Source organism: Magallana gigas, chromosome 3, assembly GCF_963853765.1.
Source record: "Magallana gigas chromosome 3, xbMagGiga1.1, whole genome shotgun sequence".
Lineage (NCBI taxonomy): Eukaryota > Metazoa > Mollusca > Bivalvia > Ostreida > Ostreidae > Magallana > Magallana gigas.
In genome coordinates, this window is record NC_088855.1 from 42,923,549 (window position 1) to 42,940,794 (window position 17,246).

Genomic DNA, 17,246 nt, shown 5'->3' on the forward strand with positions numbered 1-17,246 from the left:
CAGATCATCAGAGAAAACGGGGATAAAAAAAACCTGTAACTGATTCGATATAATGGTCTGTAGTTCGAAATGGGAGAAAACCACACATTACATCAGCAAACTAACGAGTGGTTTTCGCCCCCATGACTCACATCTCTATTTCTCTCTTTACATCCTGTGTTTGGGAACCAGCACCTTTATTTAAGGACTCACCCAAATTCTCACATCTTTTACAACTTGAAATCTTTAAATACCCAAACTGGTTTGGTTACCTTGCAAATTCTCACCTGTGGCGCCAAACTCTTGATCAGAGACCCAATCCAACGAAGGAATAAAAAAATTAAAAAACCGTCTTTAAGTTCCAAGTTCTTGGACAGACAAACTGTGATTGCACTTTATTAACAAAATACTTTGCTTCCTTAGTTTTCTTATCAATCTGCCTTAAAAAAGAAAACCTTTTTATCTTTGAACAGATTAATGATGTATTGATCTTCCCTCCTGCTTATCATACGGGCATAGCAGAATAAGAATCTGGGGACATGTCGCCCTTAACTCTGAAGTATTTCAAAGATACCACCAAAGTCTCCCATGTTGTATATAAGAGAACATAAAATCTCCCACAGTATAACAATCAAGATTTGTGATTCCTTGAACACCCACTCTTGGTAGAACTGATAAGGCTATAAATAACTCGGTACCCTGTTGATATTTTATGGTTTCATATCCAAAAACTTGAATGTTTTGAAAAGGAGGGGTACATAAATGGGCTGTAGTGTCACAGAACTCAACAATGCCGCAGATAAGAGCAAATTGGGCACAGTAGAACTTCTTGAATTACAAGACAAATGAATTTTTCTTCTAATTTCAACAAATTCTTCAAACATATAAGGGCACCCACACATTTCCACTTGGCTTCATATTGAATTATCATCCAAAAGTTTAATTTTCTCCACATGTGTGCAGTCTAAATATTGTTAATTCTTTGAAAAACGAGTTAGCGGAATTAAAAATCAATTTGATGGGTTCTAATTTTTACATTTATTTACCAAACATAAACCTTTGTAGATTTGATTTATAAGCCCTTGTGATTCTATGCTTTTGATTTTATGCCTATGTACAAAGTCCCAATGCAAAGTTCCCAGAGACTTCAGACATAGAGTTTTATGACACCCATTCTCTTTAAATGACAAAGTAAATTTTAACACCAGAAAGTAAGAAACTAGACTCCAATTCAAACTGTTGTCTGCTACAGAAAGATTCTTAATAGATAGTCTTAAAGCAAATTATGCTATTGGTTCTCAGTATAATATCAAATGTACAAATGCAAATTCAGCAATTTATTATTTTTTTGGGGGGGGAGGGGGGGAGGGGAGAGGGAGTGTAGATAGTGAGAGACCACTGACCAAAAGTATAAAAAAAAGAAGTAGGACAGAACAAATATTTCTGGCACCATGAAAGTCTTCAGATTTGAAATCCAACATTTTAATACTTAAGAAAACTATTTAGACAAATACAAGACATTGTCAAATTGTCACCTGGTAATTGGATCCCCCTGTTACGGCCAAAAGGTCTGGAGTACCTGGGAACACCACGGCAGCCATTGTCCCTTAACCATTGTGTGAACGATTTCAGATTTGGCATCTAACAGGGGAAATTGGTATGGTCTGGACAAAAAACAGTCTTTGTGGAACAACAAATGCTTCAATTTGTCATTTAGTAATGTGAATAAGAATCCCCTGTCTGACCAAAAAAAAGGGAAAGAGAGCAAAGACCATGAGAAATCCGAATCCAAGTGTTTCCTGACTTCTAGCCTTGACTTAAGACTATTAAAATTTAAAAGAAATTGATTGTTGCAACCTAAAGTATTCACATTTGATCTGATTAAAAAGACCATGAAGAACTCCATAGGTGTGAATATTTTTCGCAACTTCATATTTTCATCAATTGAATTGAAGGAAGAAAATAGACACATGGAGATTTATTGGGCCCTTTAGGCTTCAGTCTTTTACACAAAGACATCTTGAAATAGAACCCTTCAGAAAGTGGTTCCATTTAAGTTGAAGCAATATTTTATATATATGTTTGCGCTTTGCTCTACAAGATGAATTAATTTCAATATCATTAACTTATTTTCAAGAGGAATCGTTTCCAGTCCATAAATTCTGGGTCAGACATCATCCTTTAAATGACTTTCAAAGACTAGATTCCAAGAACTTGCAAAAAATGATATCATTCTAAAACTGGCATATAATGTCTCCACCCATTAAGAAATTTCATATTTCAGAGATACAATTTAAGGGTCTAGACCATATGCAGCTTTCTTTATCTCAATTTCAAAATATGTATCAGTTGGCACTCTAGACATTTGCAAAATTAAACACAAGAAATGCTGTTAAAAGCAGGCGAAATTCTTTAAATGATATTTTCGTGAAAATGTCGCATATGTCTTATCAAGAAAAGGAACAAATGTGCCCATGTACCCAAAGAGCACAGTGGGTTCCCCTAAACAATGCTGGTAGAATATTATATGTCATCTACATTGTACAAGACACCTGACTTCTCTTAACATTCTTGGCTTAAAACACCTTTGTTTTCTCTCATGGTTGAATTAAATGAGACATTTTTTGGGGAATCTTTTACCATATCAGATTCCAGCAATGTTACAAAAGTATCATCCAATTTTACAAAATGGAAGCCTTTTTATGTGACCTGACTTCAGAGAGATTTTGTCTACATTACTTCAAATAAAATAAAGATAAACATCTTAGTGTTAAGGAATCATTTTACTTTATAACAATTGTTAATAAGAGAAATCTGTATTTAAAAAAAAAAAATATGCAATACGGTATGGGCATTGTAACATCAGATAACCTTACCACTTAAAACTGTACATTACTGACAAAAAAATTTTTAAGTCCTCTTTAAAGTAAAGCTAAGCCTTCTTTGGAAAATAATACTCCAATGCTTGCAAGACAGATTTTGGTGTCTTTAAACATTAAAACTTTTGCACACCTGCACAAGTTTTACTCTTTTCATGATAACCTCCAAAGAAAGTTAAGATGCAAACTGAAACTGACTACAAGAATTGGACTGCATTCAGGTATAGAGTTCCAAGCTTTGCATGTCTTGCCGGATATTCTAGAATCAAGTTGTTCCGCCACAGAGAAGGCTGAAATCTCAGGGCCAGTCACTGTGGTTATTAAATACAGGATGTGGATTCTTCAAGCACAATGCCCAAATACAGGAATTTTAAATTTGACTTTCAGGGTGAAGTCATAAAGAGGCTTTATTTTAGATCTGGCGCTCGGAGACCAAAGCAAACAATTCAATCTCTCGAGGCACCAAAAATCACCTGATAAACATGAAGGGAGACAGAGAGAGGACACGCAAAAAGTGTGAGAACTTATTTCTCCAACTTTGGTATGAATTAAAATAAACAGCTGAGACTTTGACTGAAAGAGAATATTACCTAAAGATATTTGAAAGTTATGGATCTGAAACATTCATAAGAGCCATAAAGAGTTGATGAAAACTCTTAAGGGAATATAGATGTAAAACCTAATTACACAGGGATATACATCCAAAACTTTTAGTACAGAGAAAAAAAAAATTTAGTCTTCAGGGTGTTTTTGTACCTTAGACAAGTGACCCGCTGAACTTTCAATTCATTTTGCCAATTTCCATTTCGGAGATCTGAACATGGCAAGAGTAGAATGTGGATTTATTATCAAAGCCACTCAGGTAGAAATAATGCTGTCTTTTGATGGAAAAGGACAAATTCCACCAAAATGAGAATTCAAGAATTCAAATGAGATGATTAAGTTGCTTTTCTGAGATAAATACATGTATATATAAATATAAACCTGTGTTATATTTCAAGATGCTTTTTAAATACCACTCTATATACAGTTGGAAATATACTCCTGGCTTATTAATTTAATACCATGCCAACTATGTCCAAGTGAAAAAATTAAAATATATAGATTTCATTTATTTTTTTTGAATTTGTTTCCCTAGAAATATTAACTGCTGACTAAAAAGGTAAGGACTTACCATGCTCTTTAGCGCCATTGATAAATCTAGATGTGGCATCACTTTTGCCTGTCACAGATGTACAGGTAAAGCTAAGGACTGTCGTCTGCTATTTAAACCCCCCAAGTCCGCAGTCCGTCTGTTTCAGAATGAAGATTCCCAGCTTGTTTTTGTCTGGGAGTAAAAAGACCTGGAGAGATGTGTTGAGCGATCACCTAATCCACGAAGAAATGACACTAACCGATTCTCCCCAATACCTGGCACAATAAAACCATCCACCAATAGGAACCCAGATTGCAAGATTAAGGTGTTTTCATAAAGCCATGAAAAAATGTCCCAATTTTTCTTTGATTCTTTTCACACCTCACAGAATTCAACGCCTGCTAGAGAGATGCTTGTGTTCCTAATGCACCCCAAGTCTCAACTTTTCTTTTGAAAAACAAAAATTTCATTGCATCGTTTGCAGTGTTTAAAGTACATCTGTAAGACAGAATAAAAGGAAAAATTGTTCGTGTTTGAAACATTGAAACTCTTTGACGTTTCTTTAAATGATGATGTGGCTGAATGGAGGCGAAGAAAAGGCCTCTTCTCCCAAGGAACAGAGCCAATTTTATTTTCTCAGGTAAAAATGAAGTGATACATCAAAAAATGGAAGGGGTCTAGCAGAGCTTAATTCCTGATGGGCTATTGTCCTTTAACTCTCATGCAAGAAAAGCAGACTTAAGAACTCCCAGCATTGGTCAACTGAGAAAAAAACGACACGATTAATATACTCTTTCATTTTAAAAGATTAAATCATGGAATGTCAGGTTCCCAAGCAATAAAAAGACGCCATTGTTCCCTCCTGATTTTCCAAAGGTATGGCGAGTCTTATAGTGCCATTGTATGATTTATGATCCTGGAGAGTTGTCAAGCACCTTTTTGGGTGATAAATCTACTAGCATTGGATTCCTGCTGATGTCTTCCCCACTTGTTACATGAAAAAAAAAAACTCTTATCATGGGTTTTGTTCCTCCTTTGTATTCTATTTTCCAATAATCTTCCCATCTTAAGAGCACTAATTTGATAACTGCACACCTATGACAATTTTCATTCTTAGACTCCGAACTTTTTTGGCACTAATTTCTTATGCTTCTTTGAAAGCAGTTTATTTTATTTAGATATTTTTATTAATTTCCTGTGCTTTTCTGAAAGCAATAAATTTTACTTAGATATGGGATTATGAATTCTATAACAATTAAAAGTCAATATCAATTACAGCTATCAGCACTCATCTAAGTGGACAAAATTTAATCTTCATGGACTTTTAAAGTTTATATGCCTCTAATAGAATGATCCTTAAGTGATTCTATTGAACTGAACAGAATTTAAATAAAAACAAAATTTGGAAAAGATTGTGGAAAAAAAGGAGACTGATATTGAAGAAAAAATACAGACACTGAATTTTTTTTTTAATACTTGTTATCATTACAGATTTAAATTTTGCAAAATCTACTGGAAAAATCTTCTTGGTCGAGTCATGCATGAGAGGGTGTAATTAGAAGGAAAAGCTCCGGAAGAGACATCGGCTAGGATTTGAGATTGTGCCAGCATTTGAATTTAACCATCTATGTATGCCTGAAGGTATCTACTGATACAGACCCGATATTGTTTTAAAACAGGAGAAGATTTTATAACACAGCAAGATCTGTGTACGCAATAAATTATGATAAATCATATACTTGTACTTATTGTGGAAATTAAGACTCCTTTCTGATTCAGTGTGTAGGATGATGGTAAACTACATACTTAAGAACAACATGTCTTTTTAACCGGGTTCATAAAATAGGTACAAACAGAAAATACATTTTCTGGTATATATATGTTTCATTTCAAAAATTTCAATTTTACATTAAAATTCCGGCTGTCTATACATACAGTGCAAGTTAATTAAAAACACCATGACACAATCTCAATGAAATCGAAAATATTCAATATCAGAGGGAAAATATGTACTTGTACTTATAACACTAACAAACAAATTGACACTTTTGTATATCATAAACAACCTCTGTTATTTTCCATACATCAATTCAGAAGGACAATGTCTACATGGGATTATGAAATTATCAGTCTTACTTATCTACAGCCAGTTTAGGAAATCATGTGCTATTTGTTTGAGCCTGTATATCATAAGTTCTCCAGGTCTAAATTTCAAGTGTATGAGAGATGGCGGTCCCCAAGATATTTATCTGCGCTGGCAAGCATTGTCCCAATATTAACACAGTGATACCCTCCAGTCAAACTCCAAAGAGGACGGGCATGGCTAATCTGGCATTATCTGAACCCCAACAACCAAAAGGTGTACAGACACATACCAATTTATGTTTATGTACCATTATATGATAAAACAAACAGTAGCTCCGATATTTCTGGGCTTATCTGCATTGATAACTGGTTATTGCACAGACAGAGTCATAATTTCGTCCCATTGTACCTACATGTAGAAGTACTGTACATTCTTGACTTCCAACTATTTACTCCTTTGGTTTTTTATTTAGAAGAATCAGAAAATCCTTAAAGATTCTAATGATGCTTTTACTACAGATCATCTTAGGTTTCTAGGAAAATCTAAATTACTTTCCAATTTAATGTACAATACTCCATAGCATGTAATCTTGAACCAAACAATAAAACCTTTACAGTTCACAGTCTGGAATGATGCCCTGAATGTACTTAATGTGTGGTAAATTTAAGATCCAAAATTTGCTTCTCTGACTTTTGTGCCAAATACATTATTTAAATAAAAGGTAAAATTCAACCCCTATCTTTATCTGGCGGCTCTATAATGGGCCATATAAATGCTGGACCAAGCCTATCACAGGGTCGGGGTTGTGACTGGCCAAATCGGACATGGTATATGACTGTCACAAAGACTCGGTCTTGGAGCCAGGACACAGATAGTTAATAACACCAAATCTCTTTAGGGCAGGTCATACATATGGAGATCTACCTGCATCTCCCCTAGGCAGACGGTCTGATAATTACTGCCACATCAAATGGCCTGGACACTTCCCTACAAGAAAATTGGACCTTGATTTGTTTAGATGACAAGACTCCTTAAACGGCTGAACCTTGTTTCAGGCACAATTTGCAATAAAAGGGTGTGGACAGAAAGAATAAACTTGATATCTCTTTTTTAGGAAATGGATAACTAGAGAGGGAAAAACAACAATTTTCTGAAATTTCTCATGCAGTGAGATGAAATGCTGCCAATCAAGCATAGAACCTACATTTTCTCCTTCATGCTGGATTTAATGTGAGATATATCAAATTCATGCTTTACTGAAGTTAATTTCTTTCTTCAATTCGAAAGATCTAAAGTTGATAAAGAAACAATTTGTTTTAAGGTTTCCATACATATCCCGATCAGATATACTACTTTTACAATCTAAATGAAGTTTTCTGTTTTTGAAATAGCGGATTGTAGGCATTTGCAATAACTTTGAAAATCTGATTGCATATTCATGTTCCCACAAAAAATGAACAAAGACATTAAAAAAAATATAAAGATTGAAGATGCCTATCACAACACATATTTCCTCTCCCCTAAGTTTGGTAATGTTTGAAGATTTAGAGATTTTTTTTATGTAATATCACCCCCTTACATGGAAACAAGATAATAAGGTTCTTCAAGTGATGTCTTAGTTGGGGAATCCTATGCTATCTTGCGACAAGGGCACTTTGAAGTGTGTTCAATGGTGCCACTATAGATCATTTTGTTTTCTCTAAGATGGTGTAATGCAGAGATCTAATGGTTTTTCTCTCAGGGGAGAGTCTTGGTCACTCGTCCATACAACTTCCTCTCCGGGTTATAATGATGTATCTCAAGGGACAGGCTCCAAACGTCTGATGAAAATGACGACATTTTGTCTACTCCAGACTATAACACCACCCACAGACACCATTCCTAAACTTGTCTAATTATATAAAGATGACTCCAACATTTTTTCATTCTTATCAAGGAAAAAAGAGCAGTCTTGGCTAACTGACATACACTTAGTTCATAGTACATCAATGTACAATATGGGCAGCAACTCTCTAGTACATAACCTGACACCTATCAAGTATAATGTTACGAGACTTACAATTAATGCTACCCTCAAGTGCTGGATTAACACCATTTTGGGATGAAAACCTGTCCTCATAATTGGCCATGCTGTGAATTTTATGCATGTAAAGGAAACCAATAAGTCACAAATATTTATTTACTTTAGTTCCAGAGATGTCATTCATTTCCCAGTGATCCATTTAAAAACATTACATTTTTGGGGCTGATTCAGAACTCTTGGAATGCTTACTGCAATTCATCAAAGTAGTCTGCCCTCCAGACTAACACATCATCTGAGTTCTAGCATGAGCTAATCAAAATATCTTCATTAGAGTTTAATATGTTGATTCAATGCTGATGATAAATAACTATCAGCCAAATATAGTTAATGTCTGGAATCTAAAACTGGGGGGTGAAGATCAAAGCCAGGGATAAGCTGCCATTGTCAACTCATTTCGTGGGATTGCCACTAAATGAACATCACATTTAGTCTAAAGATTTATTTAAAATGAATATCTCTCTTAAAATTATGTAAAGCTGATCTCAGATGAACTCTAAAAAGTTGTGCAAACATCTTGAAATTCATTCAAACTTTTAATCACCCCTCCCCCTTTTTCATTCTTTCCAAAAGAGTACGAAACAAGAATAGTATAGACTTTCGTTTCTTCTTCTACCCATCTCTTAATGAAAAAAAAAATTTACAGCAGCATGCAGCGGTAGAGTTCCTGTATCAATGGTGAATGAACCACGATGACACTTATCAGATTGTATTTCGGAGAAGTAGCTAAGTATGACAGACAGTACTTGATGAATCAATAGAACAAGTACCCCCAGGCAATGCATTCTTACCACCAGGTACTGTTAATGGGCTTTCATCTAAACTTGATATGCAGCTGTGTCACTCATAGAGTAAGTGGTAAAATTTCCTTTACGCTTACTTCAGAGTTTGCTAAGGGTTCGTTGATCTGTTATATCCTACCATGTAATGGGCAGTAATTTTGTTCCAAGTTGAAAGCACTGGTACCAAAATTCAAAGGGACTGCCCTAATCTCTGAGCATTTAATTGACAAGCAACTTTCTCTACCTTCAAATCCCATTCCAGTCAACTCTCTTGACCAATTTTATTGGATTTAAAAGTTTGACAACCATTCGTACATGAGGGTTATGAAAAAACTACCTAATTTGTCACACCTCAAAAGAAGTAAAACATAAAAGGCGAAAAGGAACCCCATCACACCTGACTCAGGTGATAATCTCTGAATTTGATGGACAGATTTTCCTCTTTCTGTTAGTCATGTGTTTAAATGAACTCCGCAAATGAAGTCAAAGAAAGGGAAAATCTTAATGATGACAATTTACGAGGCTTGGAATGGGAGAGTTGCGACTTTGAGCCATGATTTCGTTGTTTAATTCCCTAAAATCATGTCATCTGACATCAGTGGAACATGGATCTCCGACCCCATGCCTGTCACTACCAGGAGCGAAGGCACAGTTCCGTAACTCTGTTAAATTGAATATTTTATGACAATCATTGTAAATTCTGACCATTTGAAGGATTTTGATCTCCGTGTTTCTTTTATTGTAAAACACACGTTTTCATAGAAAATTAAATTACCTGACAAGTCTTCACACAGACTCTTGAAGAGGGAAAATAACAAAACGGTTTAATATATGAAAGTATCATGAATGTTTCCAATTACACTTGTTTATTTTGAATTAAAATTTCAGTGCAACAGTAAAAGTACTTAAATAAATAAAATTCTTGCATTTCTGATTTTTATATAAGATTTCACCCCATTCAAAACTCAACAAGTATATTTTCATATGTGCATCACTAGAGCTAAACATTTGTATCAAAAATATACATTTGATTGTTGGCAATTAATATACTGAAGAATAAGAATCAATAGAGTTTCATTGGCATTTTCCCGTTTTCAATTTGGTCAATATCGTCACCCACGTGCATTCAAATTATCTATGCAACTTTAGACCTTTTCTTCAGGATAAATTTGAAGCTACCAACTGTTGCAGGAACACAGAATAGAGAATCGATGTCTGATCTGAAAAACCATTATAATCCAATGCTGCACTACTAACCACATGTTGCCACCATTGTCTCAGCCACCACAGCCAGCAGATACTTCAGTTTGAGAGATTAGTTTACCATTTTTATGTCTATCTCTATTTTTTTTTTTTCGTAATTTGCATTAAACTCATTTAGAATTGTTCTATCGGCATTGTGTATGGATTTTTAATTTATTTTTTTTTTGGGGGGGGGGGGGGGGGGGGGGGGGGGCAGGGTTACACAAGGTGGAGCTTAAGGGAGTCTCATTTACAGAATTCAATGCATGGAATAGATATAATTTTTGACATAGAAAACTGTTGCAGCCTTAATCAAAATAAATATTATTTGTCTGTGAGGTATTTACCGTACAACAGTTCCGATCAATAAAATTGCAAATGGGAACAAATTATTTAATCGCGACAAAAATAAAATTTCCATGAAAAATATGCTCCATAAAATGTCAAGTTTGGCAGGACTGGGTAATGCATTAATCAATACCATCTTCTGTACATAAAATCAGCTCTGGAAACAGCTTACAGTCTGAAACACGACTGACTGACTGTTCGGCACCAGATGTTACACCCAAACCTCCGATACATTCTCTTTATAAGGAATCATATCGAATTTCTGTGTGGAGAACAAACAAAAAAAACCCCAGGAAAATAGCCAATAATCCAATTACCACTTTTGCACAAATGTACATGCAATATGTATTCTCTCTCTCTCTCTCTCTCTATCTCTCTCTCTCTTTCTCTCTTGCATTCTCTGTTACAATCACTGATAATTTTCTAAAGGTATATTTTTAAATATAAGAACACCTTAAATAGATTCTGGTTGTCGGTGCCTTCACAATCTGACCCTTGTTTTTTGATTATTGTACTTGGCAGTAAATGTCCACGCTGTTTCCCTCTCCGCAATACTTCATGCCTTAGTGACAGTTAGATCCATCAAAAACAATATTTTTGAATCATTATAAATCATTGAAAATTAAAAGAAACATTGTTTTTTGTCTTTGTTTTTTTTTTTATTTTTAGTTCCTGATTTCTTTTGTATGTTACTATTCCATCATTTAATTGCTTATACTTTTATAAAAATTTTCTTTGAAATTTTAGTCTTCAAAAGATTTCTTGCACAAAACAACAAAGTTAGAGAAATTTGGTCACCTGAAAAAACACTGGATCATTTGTTTCTGTGAAGTTAACTTTCAAAACAAATAACTTCATTGTATAACTAATGGAATAAACACATCGTAATTAATACCAGGCAAACAAACAAAAGGGGAAAATAACTACAGTATTTCCATAATTTATTCCAAAGAACAATATACCATCATTCCTTAGTTTTTATGAAAACTCTTAAAATTAATGAAAAAATGTATTCAACTTTTGTAGAACCTGACTACAAATATGGATTTATTATCATAATACATGCCAGATCATGAATTTCAACTAAAGATGTCTGCAAGAGAAATTTATAAAACAATTATGGTACACTTCAAAATGACGCTTGTGAGAATAACACACATTGGAACTCTTGGAAGCCATTTATAGCTATATTAGGGCACGTAATGGACCGTATATTTCTAAATTATCCTTGAAGTCAAATGTTAAGACTTCGAACTCATAAAACTTGTTCAAGTATCATTCAGCCAAATTCAGAATGTTCCATTTTTACAGTTTGGTGCTATGTTGCGAAGGCATCCCAAGTAATAAAATGGTCACATGTAAAGTTTAGCATATTGTGCCGTTTCTTCCTCACCGAGATAAGAACACGACCAAGAGTCCTTCGGTGGTAACTTTGGATGGATACAGGGTTTATATCTGGAAACCAGGTATAAAACCCAGTGTGTGTAATAAATTCCTTGATATATCAGAATAACTGCAGGACAATGGGTAATAAAGTGAAAATGAAAATTTATACTAACGAAAGCAGGCAAGCAAAACCAAAGGAACGTATCTAGATGCCTGCAGTGTTATATAGACGGCATCAATTTCAAGACCTAAATGACAATAAGTAAAACCCTGATCCAACACACTCAAAATTTATCCATCATGGTAATTACTCATCAATCAGACCATTGAAAACAAAGAACAAGACAGAATAGGCAACAATCAATGGGCTAGCTATTTCATTCTTATTTGGCACTTCATTGATGCCACCAGGCTTTGAAACGTAAAAAGAAAAAAAATCTGATTTAATTGATTTCAGAATTAAAGTAAATTTTCTTAAAACAGCAATATTATGATTCACTAAAGAGCCGATATTCTTCAATTGCCACTGTCTTCATAACCACACAACGGTTTCCTGTGTAGCTGACAATTGTTCAATCGTCTCCGAAGATAATTAGTGTTCAGACACATAGGATGTTATTTACATAATCTGTTTTCCTCTGTGTTTTTAAGTGTTTTTTTCTACATAAATGAAATCACAAATTGCTTTTCGTAAATACAAAATGTACTGCCTTCCAGACATAAATGAAAATCTGATGAATTATGGACCATTCTTAACCTGTACAGTTCTAGTGTTTCAAATATCTGCCAACTTTTTTATTTTTCTTCGTACACCAGATTTTTCTACTGAATTATGACTATGCATATATTGTCTCGGAAAGGAGAAAACATGAAATTTAAGTTTCTTTCACTGCGAAATCTGATTACCATCCACACGCAATCTGGCACCCAGCGAAGTTCTTAACATAGGTTACCATTTAGAGGACAGAATATCTAAGTTTCACCCCACTGCACAAATTCCACTGCCGACAAGAGGACAATAAGGTCCATTTCCAGTTTTTTCATACCTCTCTGATTGCTCACAAAAACGTTTCTGTTGCCAGGCTTATGTACCAATCTGGCATGAACCAGCAGTTTAAAAAGAGATTTTTGTTCTTCATTAGTTCTACAAGTACTCTTGTGGACAAGTCCTGTTCTGTGCAGAATTTGCTCTCTCTCTCTCTCTCTCTCTCTCTCTCTCTCTCTCTCTCTCTCTCTCTCTCTCTCTCTCTTTACAAGCCTATAAGCCTTAGAGGGAAAAAACAGAACTGAATATAGTCAAGTGCTGATTTCTTTGTGATAGCAAAAATGGTGTATCAGAAAGAAACATCTTACTCATAAAATGATAAATTCCACTTTGTGTTGAGTTCTTAGTACATAAAAGAAAAACTTTTCTTTAGTGTCTATATCTTAGTACAAATATCTTTCAGTAGTAAAAATAACTTTTCCTTCTTTTCGGAAGAAAAAAGAAAATAAACCCCAAGCATTACTAAAATGTGTTGCATCTTTTTGTTTCACTTCAGTGATTTTAAACCTTTGGAGAAAGAGTCCCATTATCAACTTTTAACAAAAAAATCCCCAAAACAAGAATTCCCTTAAAAATCTGAATGAAAATACATAAATCCTAGAAAAGATAGGAAAAGAGAAAAGTAGAATCCATTGGATAATACTTTGTAAGAATCAACACTTGATTTTAAATGAATCGATTAACTCATTACCTAAAATTAGCATTTCATATAATTTTTGATAGACTATTTCCAATTGAATTTAACGACTCTAAAGTGCTATCATCAATTTCTATGCATGTGCAGTTTAGTAAGACCAGGACAAGAATTCGCCACATGATGAACCTCGAATTACTGCCGCACCAGGATACAGGATAATATGGTAGATTTATTGATAAGTACTTGTCAATTTGGAATCAGACGAAAGGAAATGATTTTTCAACAAGGAAAGTGCATTATCATAAGACTTGATAACAGTACTTTGCTCATCAGTATCTGAAACATGAGATAAATATTCCCTTGCCAAGATTTTTCATGATGTACATAGAAAAAACGCTATTATTTCCTTGTTGAAACTTTGAGAACAGGGCTGCAAAATCAAGGAAAAAATATTATCAAAATTAAATATTTTTTTTTATCATATTACTTTGACAAACAAGGAATAATTTACATGAAATAAGAAGTTCAATCGAACCTTCTCCAACAAAAAGTAATCTAACACTCAACAATCAGGGGATGAGATTTAACTTGCGGATCTTTGGTCCCATTGACATTGACGCAGTCAGAATCCAAAGTTTTGAGAAACACAGGAATGAAGAAATGTCATACAGAATAATAAAGACAATTTCCTTATTGAACAGTCAAGTAATCACTGCTAATAATGTGAATGTAAAGAAACTCCCAAGTGCTTTTTGTGTACAAAGTATTAAGTCTTACAATTAAAGAACTCAGATATGATCAAGCAAGCTAAGATGAAGGTGGGTGTGAATTTTGACATAGCTAAAAGGGAGCTAACTCAAACATCACCACTCCAGAAATAAAGATAATGTATACTTAATACTTTCCTACAAGCTTTTCAGATTAACTAGTCATTAAAAGAAAACAAAGAACCCATCGTGTTCAAAGAGCTGAGTTTTGAAAAAGCAGACATCGAAATAATTAGCAGGACTCTATTTGTTGCCAGATTTCAAAGCTGTCCAATATCTATTGCAGGAAGAGAGGCATCCCACTTCCTCATCTTAGCATCATCAAATCAGCAGATTCACTGACCGAAACTCAGACAAGCCCCGCAAACGAATGCTTTTTATTGAGTTCCAGAATTAAATCTTTGAGAGCTCTTGCCAGAATCATAATTCTTTAATGGAACTCATTTGTTTTTTGGAAAAAAAGAGAAGATTTTGGTTCATTTAAAAACCTGTTTTCTGTCAAAAGTTTATACAACTATTTATTAAATTTAAGACACTTTATTAGATAAAGTTTTGGTTCCAGAAACTTGAATTAAAGAAAGTTGTCGGGCATTGAGTATGCATTTCTAAAGATTAAATATGAAATTCACAAAACAGTTGTTAGTGCCATGAAAAAAATCAAAATTATAAAAAGTAATATTTCAATGGAATGACTTCTTTCTTAATAATTTGGTGCTTACCAAAAGATACATTTGGATTTTCTTTTCCTATCTTTACAATGTGCTCTCCAGTCTGAATTTTCTTGACCCTCTTTCCCATATTCAATGAAGGAGAAATCATCCACTCAACTTTGACCAAAATAATTAGACCAGGCACCAAAGAGGTGGTTCTGCAGAAATGATTGCCCTCCAAAAACTTATTTTCCAAACAGATTATAAAGACCTGTTGGGAATTTAATCTGACAATGTTATCTAAATTTTCATGAAATTGTTCCAAAAACACAAAAGTTCCTCTAGGTAAGTCTTGAACACACATGCCATTTCCTTATCCCTTTCACCTGTTGATAAGCAGTTGCCCCAGGGGAAGTAACTCAGACTGTATGACATAGTTTTGATCTGCTCCGTAATTTGATATAAAAACAATCATTCAAAAACATTTATCAAAAGTGTTGAATATCTTATTATTGTAAAAACTTTCTTAATCTAAAATAATTTTTTTTAATTTAAAATCAAATAAACACTTTTTTATAAACTAGAACATGAGTAATTTGTGAAGATACTAGTGCCAGTGATGTCAATATTAAGTTAAATAAGACACATTCAACTTGTTAAAAATAAGAGCTTATCAAATTTTCATTAACTAATGATTCTACCAATTCCTTTTTTTACATGATTTCTTTCTTAAATTGTTGCAATTTCACAGGGGAGTTTTCAAAACTTTAACCACAAGTCTTATTAAAGAGCCTGGAATTTGTGGAGTAGGCAGACACAAAGCCTTTAATTAGCCCTTAGTACCTGTGGCATTGGAATCCACTCTTGTCTGAGGTATTCATGAATTACCAAATCTCTCAGGAGAAAATCTAATTAAGATTCAGAACAGACTTTCTGGCATCATGTACAAGAACTGGACATGATCTTGCATCAAGTTTCAAATTTGTGTTCACAGAGTGTGAATAAATTGGAATAAATTAACGCTCTGGTACTCAATTTCCATTCCAGAACTAGGGTATACAACAGGGTTACCAAATCTCTGAAACCTCTTGCACCCCAGAAGTCCTCGATTTTTAAATCTCACTTTTTAAAAACCTGTATTGAATTGACATTTATAGTGCATAAATATTGCATTTGTTATCGAATCACTTTATCAAAGATGAAACAAGTCGAACACAAGTAAATAGTTTATGTATCAGCAAAAAGCTATCTTGAAAAAGATTAACCTTGCAGATTTGTCCTGTGAATAAGAATCCATTTAAGATTGAGAAAGTATCCAGATAACATCTTTAGCCCAATTTACCATGGCCTGTCTTTGTGATTTGATACATGGTAGAGGTAATTATTAAAGAAATGCATATTAGATGATGATGTATTATTACTATGCACAAATTCTAAACAATAAAGTTCAGCTTACATCTTCCTAATGTCATGAATATTAATTACCATAGCTCTTTCTCTGGGTTTATAAACATACACTCCAATAAATATATCAATTATTCCATAGGACCCCCCCCCCCTTTTTATCATATAATTAGGACATTATTATTGAGTCTTCTAATGAAGTACGTTTGCACTAGTTCATGCATTAATATCTTCAGTGCATCTCTATCCTTAAAAAAATTAATTCCAAATTAATCAAACTGAGAAGATTTACAATTTTAGAGTATTTCTGAAATTCTCTATTATTAACTGATCAAGTACCTACCATTTTATCAGGAAATCAGTAGTAGTAGTAATGTTAGAAACTTGACAGCTCCTGCACTTGAAGTCGCGATGATAACTGAAGGATCTGTTTCTCACTGTGACATATTTCCTCTTTATCCTGTCCTTAATCTTATCTTTTCCCCCGTCCAACATCCAAAGACCAATCTCAAGTTCTGGGCCCAATGCAACGAGGTCTCCACAAGAGGAAAACACCGCCCCCCAAATCTTTACGCATAAACAGATAATGCCCAAAGTGCTCTAGCATTACTTCTTGATAAATTAGTGGTGAATTTTGGCATTGTCTATTTATATACTATGTGGTTTTTCATTAACATGTTCTATTTTTTCTACCCTTGGTTTTCGTTATTAGATGAAAAGAAGTAAATTAATTATCAAGACTTAGAATTCCAGAACAGTTCAAGTGAAGACAAAATGAATTTAAGGTACTTGTCACATCACAATCACCGATTAGACTCAATCTTGA

At 34.1% G+C, this 17,246-nt stretch overlaps 1 protein-coding gene across 4 annotated transcripts in view; it reads right to left on the minus strand.

The window, feature by feature from the left end:
- LOC105336026 (zinc finger protein 142) overlaps positions 1-17,246 on the minus strand; it is a 42,479-nt gene that overhangs the window by 19,990 nt on the left and 5,243 nt on the right. The window contains exon 1 of one of the 4 annotated variants that reach the window (XM_011440193.4): positions 16,764-17,035. The exons of 1 other annotated variant lie outside the window; for it this stretch is intronic. The gene's annotated coding sequence lies outside the window, so the exon portion shown is untranslated. Of the gene's footprint in view, positions 1-4,032; positions 4,298-15,085; positions 15,108-16,763; positions 17,036-17,246 lie in introns of those variants that run through there. 2 more of the 4 variants (XM_066079921.1, XM_011440189.4) reach the window with 2 other exon arrangements.